The following is a 14,641-nucleotide window of genomic DNA, read 5'->3' as shown; positions in this document are numbered from 1 at the left end:
ATTATGTATATGCTAATCGAAACATAGAAACTTAGGACTTGCAAACGGGAGAATTCAAATTATATGTTGGCTTGCGTGTGTATGCGTCGCAAGACAAACCTAGTGATCTAGGTTTCACGATTTAAGGGTCTGACCCAGAATCAAAAAAAAAAACCTCAGGGATAGAACTGAAAACAAAATTAAACGAAAACTAAAACCAACCTCGAACACTATGTTTGTGTGGGTGAGCTAGGTAAATGTAAATTTTCAAAAAAAAAAAAAAAAAACGCAATTCAAGCAAGATGTTTGGAAATAATCCTCCTAAGAAATATTCAGTAAAAAAAAATTTTGAATAATCTCGAAACTTCAAGAATATCAAATTTTTAATTTCAAATCAAAAGTTACCAAATGAAATTTAATGTATTAGTATTGGTGTCTGTGGTGCTGCCTTGGCGAAGGTTCAGCGAAGGTGGTTAGTCCGTCTCTATGTATTTGAAGTCTGGTCAATCGTGCTGTCCGTGGAAGTGTGGCACTTCACGTTCAAGAACTTATTCCTATGTGTGGATGCCACACCTCCTACTCCTAAATATCGTGGCGACGACTGTAAACCTCACTTACCGGCAGTGCTGGACTCCCGGTAAGGTACTTGAACAGCTCGCCACGATCTCTTACCTAAGTCCGTCGCTAGCTAAGTGCCATACCAGTTACCACTTTGTCGAGCTGTTAAAGTTCAACAAAGGAACCCTGACATGGACACTCAGCTAATCCCTATCCTCTGGTCATGATGACACTTGTCGATCAGGTTAACCCACTCGGCGTTGCCATCTTGACTGTCCCTGTCCTAAGTCGGAAGACGGAAATAGGGATGGGGCTTGGAAGGGTAAGAAGGTCTGAAGAACAAAATTTGGGAAATATAAAGAAGGAAAGGTAGAAAAAATAGATTAAGAAATTCAAAAATTAAAAGTACGGAGTAAAATAAAAAAAATATTGGGAAATTTAAAGTAAGAGGTAGTCAATTAGCGTGGAAATGAAAAATTGATCGGGCTATGAACGTTGAGAATACAAAAGCTTAGAACGGAAAGAAAATTTTTGGAACTAAAAGGAATTAAGGCGGATTTATGTAGATCAAAACAAAACTGAAAGAAATTAACTAAATGGAAAGACCAAAAAAAACTAAAAAGATTACCGGGCTATTACCGTTGGGCGCCATTGTTACGTGGCTGACTGTTTGGGTGGTGAGGAGCGGCGGCAAGCATGTATGCTTGCGGGCCCAGGCTAGCTCGTCGTCTTGGGCGGGGTATTGCACCACCGACCTCACCCGCAGCCACATGAACAAAAAGAAGGTTCATACCTGCATGTGTATAAAAAGGAGAAAAAAGCTGAAAAATATAGAAATAAACGTGAGGGGCAGAGTTAAGAGGGGAAAAAGATGGAGGCCTGTCCTGTCAGGTGGAGTCTACCCTCCCTCTGCAGTGCAACTTGCACTACACCGTGGGTACTGTGCTGACTCCTGTTTACCTTACAGTGCCCCCAAACCTGACACTGGTCTGTCCCCTGTCACTCAGTCATTTTCCCTAAACACTCACCTTCACCTAAACTTTCCGCGCACAAGCGCAGCACCAACACCGACTTAAAACTTTAGCCCTGCAATATGAAAGCATCTAAAATTTTTCATCCAAACATAATTCTTATAATATTTACAAAATTTAGGCTTACAAATTACCAACTAACACCCTGCTAATGGTTCAGTAATTCAAAAAAAAACTCTTAAACTCCGAGTTTAATAATAATCCTTTGACAAGGATTTCCAACAATTTACTAGAAGGAACAATACAAAAATTGTTCAAACTTAATGCTAATTTTTATTACTAATGAATATTAAAAATTCATGAGAGTGCAAGAGGAACTAGCTACATTTCAAATTCAATTCAATAAGAAAAATACCTACGACTAATAGACAAAGTTTCTGGCCTAAAATAAAAAAATTTAAACTTTTAGGGCCACCCTAATACGATATTATTAATAGGAGCTGATCCTAAATTCTAAAGATACAAATTCAAATAAAATAAAATAAGAGGGCGAACAAAAAAAATTCAAATACCCTAGTCCCTGACCTACCGCAACCGCTCAAATAAACGTAAGATCAATTATGTACACAGCAAAATTAGGTCAACAAGGAAAAGAATTTATGTGTATATGAAAACAAATGGTATGTGTGTAAGTGCAAATGTACGTTTGTGACGTTTTTCATGCATGCACATATGTTGGTTGCAATCTGTTTTTATTTTTCTGCTTTGCTAATTCCTGTTCTATTTTTGCAAGAGCAGGAATCTGTACTAACACATGTACATACAACTAAACAGGTGTATATTGATAAATTTTTATATTTCACTCAAAACACTCACCAAGTTACTCTCCTTATCCAACGGCGCCGCTGCAGTTGAGTAGCTTTGCTGAAAACGCTGAAAAGAGATACTCCTATCATGCATACAATTCTACAGGCCACGCCCACGTTGGCCACCCGTACTCACTCAGCCAAGATCACTCGCTAGCAATCTTTTAGTAATGAGTGCTTTAGTAGTATCAAATCTACCAGCGTGAACATCAAGTGCGAGATAAAAAAAAATGTGTCTTCTACCCAAAAAAAATGCCTTTGGTGCGGAAGGCACGCTAAAATTACTAATCTCGGGTTTCTGAGGCTAAAAGAGGTTATATTGGGAATGATATTGCCAATAACCCTAAAGAGTAAGTGTAAAACAAAAATATCTAAAAAAAATATATATATATAAAATGGAAAAAATTTTAAAGTTCCAATTTGGTGCTACCAGAGGTAGCAAAAACCATGTGTAAAAGAAAAATGTGTATATGATAGAAGACGGAGACATGAAAATACACGAAAAATTTAAATGTCAAACTGAAGTGGAAAAATTAAAGAAATGACGAGACGAAACGAAAAAAATTATGGAGGCAAAAGTGCCACCATTAACTCCTGAAATATGGAGTTAAAGTAACACTCAGACGTTATATGCGCGAAAAGGAAATGCTTGACCCCGGAGATATGATCCCCCTTTTGCCCGTTCCCTGTAAAAATTATGGCCCTTATACCAATATTTAAATAAACTTAATAATATATCCAAAATATACGAATTTCAAAATACAGCTAGATGTGTTGTCTGCAAAGCTCATCCCTCCGCCGGTGTTTGTTGTTGTGTTTTTTTTTTGTTGTGTGTGGTGTAGTGGCTGTTGTTGTTGCGGCCCAGTGCCGCCGGTGAAAATTGCGATACTCTCAGTTGCCAATTTCTTGTGGTTGTTGTTGAGGTGTGCGCATGCAACAAATTAAATACAATGTAGTGTTTGTGGGTGTTTGTAGTACTTGTTGTTGGGCGGTGTATCGCCAATAAAAAATAGGCAATGGCTGTGGTTTTTGCTGGTGTAGCCCGACCAACAAAAAAATGTTGTCAAAATGGTGTATCGAAGGTGTTGTTGTTGGGTGTTTTGCCGTCGACTGAGAGGCCAAAAGGGTAGTGCTGTTGTAGTTGTTGTTGTGGTGACAATATATTGCCGATACCAAAACGTGTGGCCGCAGGCGGGAGTTGTTAAGGCCAGTGGAAAAGGTGACGCAGTTGTTGTTGGCGTTGCGTTAAAACATAGTGTAGTGCGTGGTTGTTGTTGTTGCCGAGCGGTATGTAGTTAAAATTGACTTGCCCAGTGGTGCTTTCCAAAAGTGCCCTAGTAATATACAAAAACGTTATTCTTCAAGAATTCCTAGTGTGCAAAACTGGTGGTGTTGAATCTATATCTTTGTCTGCATTATTAATATACACACTGACACACATATGTCTGTATGTGGGCGTGTATACATGCATGCAAGTTTTCTCTTGGCTTGCTTGGAAAATTGGCTATATAGCAGCCAGCTTCCCAGTGGGCATGCCAAGTTGGAGGAAAACAAAAAAGAAATCCAAGGGCAATTAAATCCATCAGACTTACCTGGTTTTAGCAGTGGCGATAGCTTTTGTGGTCTAATTTATTTTTGCTGCAACGGTCAGGATCGGGAGCTAGCTGGCAAACCAGATTTGCCTGGTTCTAGCGGTCGCGAGACACTTTTCGCCGCGCACTACACAATTAAAAAGAAGCTACTTGGTTACAAAATTTAGCAAACCGGCTAGTACTTCGTTTTGAGGCGCGCACTAAAAACTTGGATTATTTAAAGATTTTAACAATTTTTTTTTTCTTTGTGTTAACCACTTTCCTTTACACTCACTGGCACCGATAAAATAATACTTTGGCCCGTTGCCTAACGTTGTGCCCTTTTATAACTACCGCCGTGGTAAGGAACGTTACCCAGAAACGGAAAATTTTTACCATTACATGTCAACTTTCTTTTCGGCTTTCCCCTATTTTCCATCTATACAATCAGGCACTCATACATTCACCCGCTTACCGCTCCACAAAACGAACACCTACACAGATACAATTGGTTCGTGCCTTGACCGCTCACACTGATGCATTCACACGCTCATAGCCTTGCACAAATACACCTCCACGTACATAACACAGAACAAAACAAACACATAGGTGTATGGCATTCATCGATGCTGCTAAGTTATTAGCAGCATGGTGACATTTTATTTATTATCCCAGCATGATGCCAAGCGCAACATCTTACTTCCGCTGCAACATTGTGTTCATTATCGGTACAATATTGTCAATGTTAATGTTATTATGCTAATGTTATGTTGATGGCAACATTGCGGCTAAGGCACGGACCTGGACACAAAACACATAAACACGTAGACGCATATACACTCTGCCACTCAGTTAGGCCAGTATGGAGACAGGCTGTCGTTACATATGGTCCAGGAGAATAGTGACTTTTGTACTTGAAAAATTCGACGATTGTTTTAAAAGGTCGTTGGATGATGTCGGCTATATATATATATTGTACATTATGTGCACGTTAACATCTATATAATCGCCAACCGCATCCATTTTTTCGTTTTTTCCGATTCAGTTTGTATTTATTACGCGTATCCAAATTTTCATCATTGCTCATAGCCATTCCAGTTTATAGGCATGCAGGACTAGACTTAAGGCGCCGTTTAATTCACTATTCTAATTAGTGCAATAACTTATATTTAATTTAAACGCGGAAAAAGGGCACGTTGTATATGTGAAACATTGTCCACATGAGGAATTATAAACAAACAACAACCTGCACCGGCACAGGAATTATATCTTTGGAGAATATATCTATTTTGCGTGTTCAACGTTTCACGCCACTATGCCCAGCCGAAAGTAAACGGGGTGTAAATAAGTTATTCATTGCTTACACATTAGGGAGGCCATGTGTTTCATGCTTGGTCTCACCGCGTTATGTCACGACGGGTTATGTTCAAATTAAATTTCGAAACAAGAACTTCATCGGTCCAATATTGCAACTCAGTTTTGCACCTATTCAATTCCTGCAACAAAGTAGATAATTTTCGTGCCATCTCTTCATTATTTTTATCATTCTCATCTAAACGATTTGCATATTCGAACATATGTTTCTGCTGTTCGCCTAATAATTTTGTTGCTCTGCAATTTGGTTGCCTTGCTCATATGATTTTCGTTTACAGTTTCGCAATTCATTACGCAATACAGATAATTGATTGTTGTAAATTTTTATACCCTGCTTAATTTGGCGTATACCCTTGCGAACCTTGCGCAATACCATATTGCTTTGGGGTGGTGAAGACGAGGCGCTGTCAGCATGATCGACGGAGGTTACCAAAGCAGGTCTTTTTGTTGTGGTGGGCAATTTGAAAAGTCCTTATTAAAATACGCAATATCAGGCAAAGTTTGTTCAATGCGATCTCTGAAGTATTCCATGGCCATTGTGGAGAGATAAAATAATTCATCGGTAACGCGATAAGGCCGTTCAAGGCGGGGTGTATTTCTTATATAATTCAAAATATTATAAACTTCATCTAAAATTGCTCCTGGAAAGAAGCAACAGTTACCACGTTCGATATGTTTACCAAATGTCATTTGCAGCAATGACAAACGTATATAGCTTGTTTCAATTATATCACATTCACAAGCCAATGAATGATTGCGACGCGCAGATTCACGACGTGGCATATTCGCTTTAATTGCATGAAAACGGTTATATGTTTGCGTAATAAGACGCGAAAATGCTAAATTCAATATATCCATGCAGACATCATTCATTTTGCGAGATAACACCAAAAAACCTGCAAATATATCAAAAAAATCCATTATTAAGTGCACAAATGCGATTCGGAGAGGTGTGACAACTGCCGGCGAGGCCGACGCCGCAGTTGGAGCACCCCTTTGCGATGCCGGTAACCTAGAAAACAAAAAAAGGGAACGACGCATAAAACCCATCAGCTCTCCTGGATCTCTACCGCATGCACCTGAAAATAAAAGTAATATTAATTAATAATCTACAATAAAAATTCTTTTACAAAAAGAATAAATATTAAAACCAACTTACCATTTTTTCCTCCTCAATTTTCCATGCGCCGTAGTAAAAGAATTGAAGGAACGGGAAAAATCATTCGATTTCTTTACCGCTTCTTTCAATTCATTGGAATTCTACATTCTATACACGGGTGTGTATGAATGTTCATTTGTTTTGTCTTTGCCGTTGGCATATTTGTAACCAACGTATGTATATTTGTATGTATGTATGCCTACTTGGTTCGGCATATCATATTAGTGCTGCATCAAGTGACGCACACTGGTAACGAAAACCCGCAAAAGGAACAAAATCGGGATCGGCTTTTTTGACCCGGGCAGTCCCAAAAAATACTTACACACAAAAAAATAAAGGCGAAAACCTACTTAAAAATTAATTGCTCGCATTTACAAACAAAAAAAAAAAAAAAAAAAAGGGAACCAAAGGGACAAAAAAAAAATTTTTTTTCTTTTTGATTTTTTTTGCCGTCGGTACTGCCTGCTTTCTGGCTGGGGGGCAGGACTTGTTGTTTTTCAACAACAAACATCACAAACTGTCATCATAAAGGCTCGGTGCAAAAACAATCCGAGTCCCGAAAGTAAAGAATCCCGACACGACAAAGTCCCGAAATTGGAAAATTCAACTTTTTCTACTGGCTTAGTGTGCTACTGCCCCAGTGACCTAGTTTTGTTTCAAGGGCAAGCAAATACATATATGTATATATATATATTCGCACGCCACAAACTTACCATACTAGATGTCAGCTAACCAATAAATACACGACAGGGTTGCATGCAATCTCAGAATGGTACGTGCAGATAGAACGCGTCGTGAAGAACGCATCGCCAATCTGCATATAAGCACCGGCAGTTGGTACATTTTCGAATTTAATTACGATTTTCGCTATTCTTAGTGAGCTGTTGCACAAAATTAAATCAATACCTTCATCGGCGATGTGTGCGTGCCTTTCCCCTCCAAAACGGAGGATTTTGCAGGCCACCGGTTGTAGCTTTTTATACAGCCGGCCTCTTGGATTTCAACAGCCGTACCAAACGCATCTGCCGCCAACGATCTCTGCCGTTTTATATTCAGGTAATATTGTACCCTAGCTATTTATCTTTACTGAATAAAGATCATCTTTTATAACGAGAAATTCTCGTCTTCTCTTGTTTTTTTGCACATACTCCCGCTTATTGAGATCGACCCCAGTGCGCCCACCTACTCAGGATCAGACGCACCCCGGGCGAACATTTGCTCTTTACCTAAGTCTGGGTTTTTTATTAGCCGCCCCTAATTCCGGAAGAATTGAGAGCTCGAAAGACCAAATGTTCGGCCGGGGTGCGTCTGATCCTGAGTAGGTGGGCGCACCGGGGTCGATCTCAATAAGCGGGAGTATGTGCAAAAAGACAAGCGAAGACGAGAATTTCACGTTATAAAAGATGATCTTTATTCAGTAAAGATAAATAGCTAGGGTACAATATTACCTGAATATAAAACGGCAGAGATCGTTGGCGGCAGATGCGTTTGGTACGGCTATTAAAATCCAAGAGGCGGGTTGTATAAAAAGCTACAACCGTTGGCCTGCAAAATCCTCCGTTTTGGAGGGGAAAGGCACCCACACATCAACCCCAACATGCATATGCATGAGTGCTGACCAAAATCACACATACACGTGCATGTTCATACATGCACTGCCAATGTTGATTCCAGGGGCAACATTTATTCTAGATACAGATGTGAATGGGTATGCTATAGGAGGCGTTTGAGCACAACTGGTCGATGGACAGGAGAAGGTAGTTGCATATTACAGCCGCTCGATTGGAAAACCAGAGAGGAAATATTGCGTTATACGGAGAGAGCCGTTGGCATTGGTAGAGAGCATTAAACATTTTCACAAATACCTCCGCGGCCAGTGATTCCGCGTCAGGACAGATCACGCAGCGTTGAAATGGCTTCTGCAGTTCCGTAATCCGGAAGGACAATTGGCACGGTGATCGAGCGACTACAAAGCTATGACTTTTCCATTGAGCATCGAAAAGATAGTACCCATGGATATGCTGATGCAATGTCACAAAGACCATGTAGTTTGGAATGTAAGCACTGTTCAAAGACCGAGGTTAAAGAAGACATTATAGATGTCCAGCTAATGGCTATAATGTGTACGGATGAATGGGACAAGGAACAACTAAGAAAGTGTCAGCTAGAAGATACAAATCTGTCACATTTTATGCAAGGGCTCGAACGGAAGGAAAGGCCAAACAGAGAGGAGATGTCAGCAGAGAGTCCCATTGCGAAGTCATATTGGGCACCGTGGAACAGTTTAGAGTTGATATCCGGTTGCTTGCATCGAGTATGGGAGAGTGGGGATGGTCAATGCAAGAAAAAACTGATAGTTGTTCCCAGAAAGAGGATTCCTGACGTGCTCAGCGACCTGCATAACGGTCCAAGCGGAGGTCAGACGCACAGTGGAGAAGAGACGCACAAACACATGCAGATATCTTATCTGAGATGCTCCCAAAAATATGCAATTATAAATGTGGAAGTGTCGCTCACAAATACACGCCAATATGAGAAGCTATACACGTGCATCTGTAGTTATAATTTTGTAGCAGTAACTAAGTAAATTCTGAAATCGCCTAGAAGATGCAACGAGGAAATCACAGAGTACAAAAGGCAGCAACAGTAGAGGTGCGACAATCGGTTTCATTTAAGCAAGCTATTGGTTGTGAAGTATCAGTGTTATTGTGAAGTACTTTAATAAAGGTCATTTTACATTATTAAATACTGGAGTTATTTATTCAACAGTTTAGCGATATGAACGTTAGTAGAAGGTCGCAAATAAGAGGATTTGCAGTAAATTCGTTACATTATTATATTTGCTTTTGTAAGGGAATTAAGAAACGATTCAATTTCGAAGATGAAAAATTACACCTTTTGATGCAAAAAACATTTAATCTAGTCAAATGACGACGATGTTTCGCTTACTTAAAGCGTTTCCATTTTATAAGACTTCTATGAACATTCTTAACAACGAATGGTGATCATTAATGTTATATGATAAGGTAAAAATAAAAAAGATATTTTCCGACGATATTCTTAAAGGATGGATAAAATTGGGAACTGAAAAGAGTCTTCTAGAAGAAAATTTTTTTGCAAATTTCAATGAATATATGTTCTCCTTAGCTATATTACCTCACAGTAATGCAACCGCAGAAAGGTCGTTGGACGACAAAAAACCGCCAAGCGTAATGGACTAAAATATTAATAAAAGAGTTGTATCGGACGGACTTTATTTCAGCCTCCAATTGAATTAATAAGATTTTATAAAAAATATAAATTAATTTAATTTGACAACATCTATATGGCACTAGATTTTTCTCCTGTTTTTTCGGACAATTTTTTTTTTTTTGTTGAAAATTAGGTTTTTATTTTGAAAAATGTGTGCACCAATTCAAACAAGAAATCAATTTGTTTATGAAAGAAATGTAGTAAATGACCTCGCAAATATTTTCCTGCGCTATTTTCATCAGTTTTTTATGAATAATTTCGAACGAATGAATAATAAATGTTTTAATTAAACGATAACATGCCAAAGTCGGTGTTTGAGGGAGCAGGAGGCCTTGGGCTCGTTCGACGAGATAAATAAAAAATGTGATATAAGTAAAACGTTATAATATTTATTAAGCTAATTAACAAATATTATTTAGTTAATTACAATATGATTTTGTAATATGTTAGTTATATATGTGTGTATGTATATAGATATATATATATATGTACATACATTAATGTATATTTAATTTAAGGTTGGTATTACTTACATGAATCGTGGTGGCTGTAGATTGCTGTCGATCCTTCTATAATTACAAAAGAAGTGGAAGAGCTACCGTTTTCAAGAGTTTCGCTAACCTTTGAAAACGGTAAAATCTTTCCACTTTTGTAGTTAACTGTTTGACAAAAGTAGTCAAACAGTTGATGTTAACATAATGTTAACATCTTACATACTAGGGGTACTTAAAATATTTATATTACTAGGGCCGCCGAAAATATTTATGTGTTGGCCCATGGGCATAAACATGCCGGCCCCCTTGCGATAAGCAATTTCCTAGAAGGAAAACAGCCAGCCATTAAAGATCCAAGTCTACAAGTTTCCCAATTGTATCTCTGTTGGAAAGAAAATCAAAGATAAAGAAAATGTATGTACGTGTATTCAAAATTTCAGATGCACTTATTTATTAAGAAATTCATTTGGTTAGCGTATATAATTGAATGTATAAAGTTTAACAATATACATATGTAATTATATATATAAATTCCAAATTTGAGTATTTACAGAAATGTAAAAAATTGTGGTATATCTGTTTAGCAGGCCCCTGATAGCACAAACCCAAAGATGGTGTCTTGGGCTAGTAGCGGATCAATAGTGCCTGCTGGAATTGTGCCTCTATAAATTTTGGGGAACACGTCTGCCCCTAGTACTAGGCGTACCGGGGCAGGGCTGTGAAATCGCGCGTCGGCAAGCCTCAGGTTGGAGTACGCTCTCACGATCGTACTATCAGCCTCGTTATCCTGTGAGTGCTTGAAGAAGTTCCGGAGAACTATAGCGTGCATCGTTTTTGTGCTCGCATGCCGGTAATTGCCTCGTATTTTAATAAAGCAACCCTTTTGCGTGTTTGCCGTCGTAGTTAGCTTTAAATATTTGACCATTCCGTCCGCGATTATTGACGTACTGGCGCTTGGGTCAATGAGCACCCGAACTAAGACTCGACTTTGATGACTGCGGTGGGCGTAATTGCTGTAGTATATTGGATGCTCAGAAACGCATCAGGTTCCTGAACACCCGATCGAAAATTATGTTGAAGCTGGAAAGCATAAGCCTCCACCTTCCTCCAACTTAATGGGCGTGCTGATTTCCGTTTCGACCACGGATGCTTCTAACAAAATGATGTCGTCAACTTCATGGCGAGGGTGGTAGTTTGTGCGTTCTTCACAAGTCGGCAGAGCTGTCGAAATGTAGAAGATTATGGTGGTCGTCGTAGCATCGACGACATCTTCCCTCATTCGAGCAGTTCTCCGAACGATGCGTGCCTGCCAGGCAATTTGTGCAATATCGGTGAATGAGCACCGCACGTAAACGATCTTCCGGTTTTTGGTCCGAAAGATAGGGCAAAGTCGAATCGGATGATATCGGCCGCAGAATTTGCAATTTAGGCTGTACATTCCTTCAAACTCAATATGTTTGCACATAGCAGAGTAGCGTTTCACATTGTGACTGATTTTGTTTTGTTGATTTTCCGACAGGGTGTATAAATGATGTATAATGAGACTATTTTCCGTCATCCCTTGTTAAATTTCGTTTTGAGACAAACCGGTTACGGCGTTGTTCCATCACCAGTGTCGATATTGGTTCTGATCGGTTGTTGTCGTTTGTCCTGTATTTATAGTTCGGAGGTACAATGTGAGGACCAAACATAAAGAATTAATTTGGCCCACACAAAACCACCGCCCCACAACACAAGCTGAGTAACACAGACAACGAAACACAAATAAAACTCTACATAAGAACACGATCAGTAACATAGCCAACACAACACGAAACACAAACAAGTCTCTGAAACATCACTAGCGCAACAAATTGCCGCAACACTCCATAGCAACACCGTAACCATGACAATGCAACGAACTAAGCTAGCAACATCAAGAACATTGGCTATGAAAAAGGTAACACAAGAAGACAGCAGTCAGTCAGCACGCGGTTGTGGTTGCGACCGGAGCTACTATTGGAGCGCTCTGGAAGGCATATCGGTTTTGACCGTTGCAAGCCAGTGCGGTTCATAGGAGAAAGATGTGGACTAAGAATTGTAGGTAAGCTAGTTTTGACCGCTCTACAACGCTTTAGCCAACGCTAGCTCTCTCATATGCAAACGTCCTCCACAGCATCGTGACCTCGCGCTCAACCAAACGTCAACTGCGGCAAAAGTACGTCGGCATCCGCAGTAGCAATGAATTGAAGTGAAACGCCACAACGTGACTGTACCGAAACTAATGGCATTCACCTAGCGGGACGCGAAGTTGTGATTGTTACCCGAGCAGCAATTGAAGGGCATCTGAAAGGCGTATCGGTTTTGACCATCGCAAAACAGTTTCCTTCATAGGAGAACGCCGTGGGCTGAGGAATGTTGGTAAGCTGGTTTTGACTGCTCTACAACGCCTTAGACAACTCTCGCTCCCTGCTAAGCGAAGGCCCACAGCGTCACGAGCCCGCGGACCACCGCCTTAAGCCTCGGCAGAAACAGCAGAAACACACAAGCACAAGACGTTGGCCGCAGCAGCGATACGCAAACATACGACGCTGGCCACAGCAGAGTCACGCTAACATACGATGCTGGCCGCATCAGCCCTACGCAAACATACGACGTTGGCCACAGCAGAGTCACGCTAACATACGACATTGGCCGCAGCAGAATTACCCGAGCATACGACGTTGGCTACAGCAGAGTCACGCAAACATACGACGTTGGCCACAGCAGAGTCACGCAAGCATACGGCGTTGTCCGCAGCAGAATTATACGAGCATACGACGTTGACCACAGCAGAGATACGCAATCATACGATTTTGGCCGCAGCAGAATCACGCAAACATACGACGCCAACCATAACCACTTACGCAGACGCACCGACCTAAGCCGCAGCAGAGACAGCGCAGTCGCTAACTGTAAGAGAAACACGCCGACGCAGGGCGTCAGTGAGATACATTTACATACACCCAGGCAACAACCAGCAAGGCGTCCTAACGGAACGCTCCTAACTGGACATGAGGACCGTTAGCCCACCCCTAATCATAGCGCAAGCATCAAAAGAAGTGAAGAATACATACACATCTTTCTTTTATTACATTTTATATTATAGTTATAGTATATAGAGTTAAAGCAATAAAGTGAATTTTATATGAAAACGATTTGCAAGGTGCCCCGAAATGCAAATTTATTGTAAGCGAATCTTGGACACGGCGAGTATACCCCAGCACTTATTGAAGAAGCGCCGACGCAAGGAAAAGCTTCGGAGTGTGAGGACGAAATATAAGCCATTAATTTGGCCCACACAAAACCATCGCCCCACAACACAGGATCAGTAACACAGACAACGTAACACAAATAAAACTCTACATAGAAACACGATCAGCAACATTGCCAACAAAACACGAAACACAAACAAGTCCCTGAAACATCACTAGCGCAACAAGTAGCCGCAACAAGTAGTCGCAATACTCCACAGCAACGCCGTAACCATGGCAACGCAACGAACTAACCTAGCAAAATCCAGAGCATTGGCTATGAAAAAGGTAACACAAGAAGACAGTAGTCAGTCAGCACGCGGTTGTGGTTGCAACCGGAGCTTCTATTGGAGCGTTCTGGTAGGCATATCTGTTTTGACCATTGCAAGCTAGTGCCGTTCATAGGAGAAAGGCGTGGACTAGGAATAGCGGGTATGCTGGTTTTGACCGCTCTACAATGCTCTAGCCAACGCTCGTTCTCTCCTAAGTAAACGTCCTCCACAGCATCGCGATCTCGCGCTCAACCAAACGTCAACCGTGGCAGAAGTAGAAGTGATCGAAGTGAAACGCCACAACGTGACTGTAACGAGGCTAACGGATTTCACCTAACGGAACGCGAAGTTGAGGTTGTTACCCGAGCAGCAAGCGAAGGGCATCTGAAAGGCGTATCTGTTTTGACCATCGCAAGATATTTAGCTACCTTCATAGGAGTAAGCCGTGTGCTGAGAATTGTGGGTGGGTTGGTTTTGGCTGCTCTACAACTCCTTAGACCACGCTCGCTTCCTGCTAAGCGACGGCCCACAGCGTCACGAGCCCGCGCACCACCGCCGTAAGCCTCGGCAGAAGCAGCAGAGTCACGCTAACATACGACATTGGCCGCAGCAGAGGTACGCAAATATACGACGCTGTCCGCATCAGAGCTACGCAAGCATACGACGTTGGCCGCAGCAGAACTACACGAGCATATGACGTTGACCACAGCAGAAGCAGCAGAGGCACGCTAACATACGACGTTGGTCGCAGCAGAATCACGTTAACATACGACGTTGGCCGCAGCAGAATCACGCTAACATACGACGTTGGCCGCAGCAGAATCACGCAAAAATACGACGTTGGCCGCAGCAGAGTTACGCAAATATACGACG

The 14,641-nt window shown here is 41.1% G+C and overlaps 1 pseudogene; it reads right to left on the bottom strand.

Annotated features, from left to right (window-relative positions):
- LOC137234965 (uncharacterized) overlaps window positions 1-14,641 on the bottom strand; it is a 35,173-nt pseudogene that overhangs the window by 7,601 nt on the left and 12,931 nt on the right.

This window comes from Eurosta solidaginis, chromosome X (genome assembly GCF_040869045.1).
Source record: "Eurosta solidaginis isolate ZX-2024a chromosome X, ASM4086904v1, whole genome shotgun sequence".
Lineage (NCBI taxonomy): Eukaryota > Metazoa > Arthropoda > Insecta > Diptera > Tephritidae > Eurosta > Eurosta solidaginis.
This window is presented reverse-complemented; position numbering and strand designations above follow the sequence as displayed.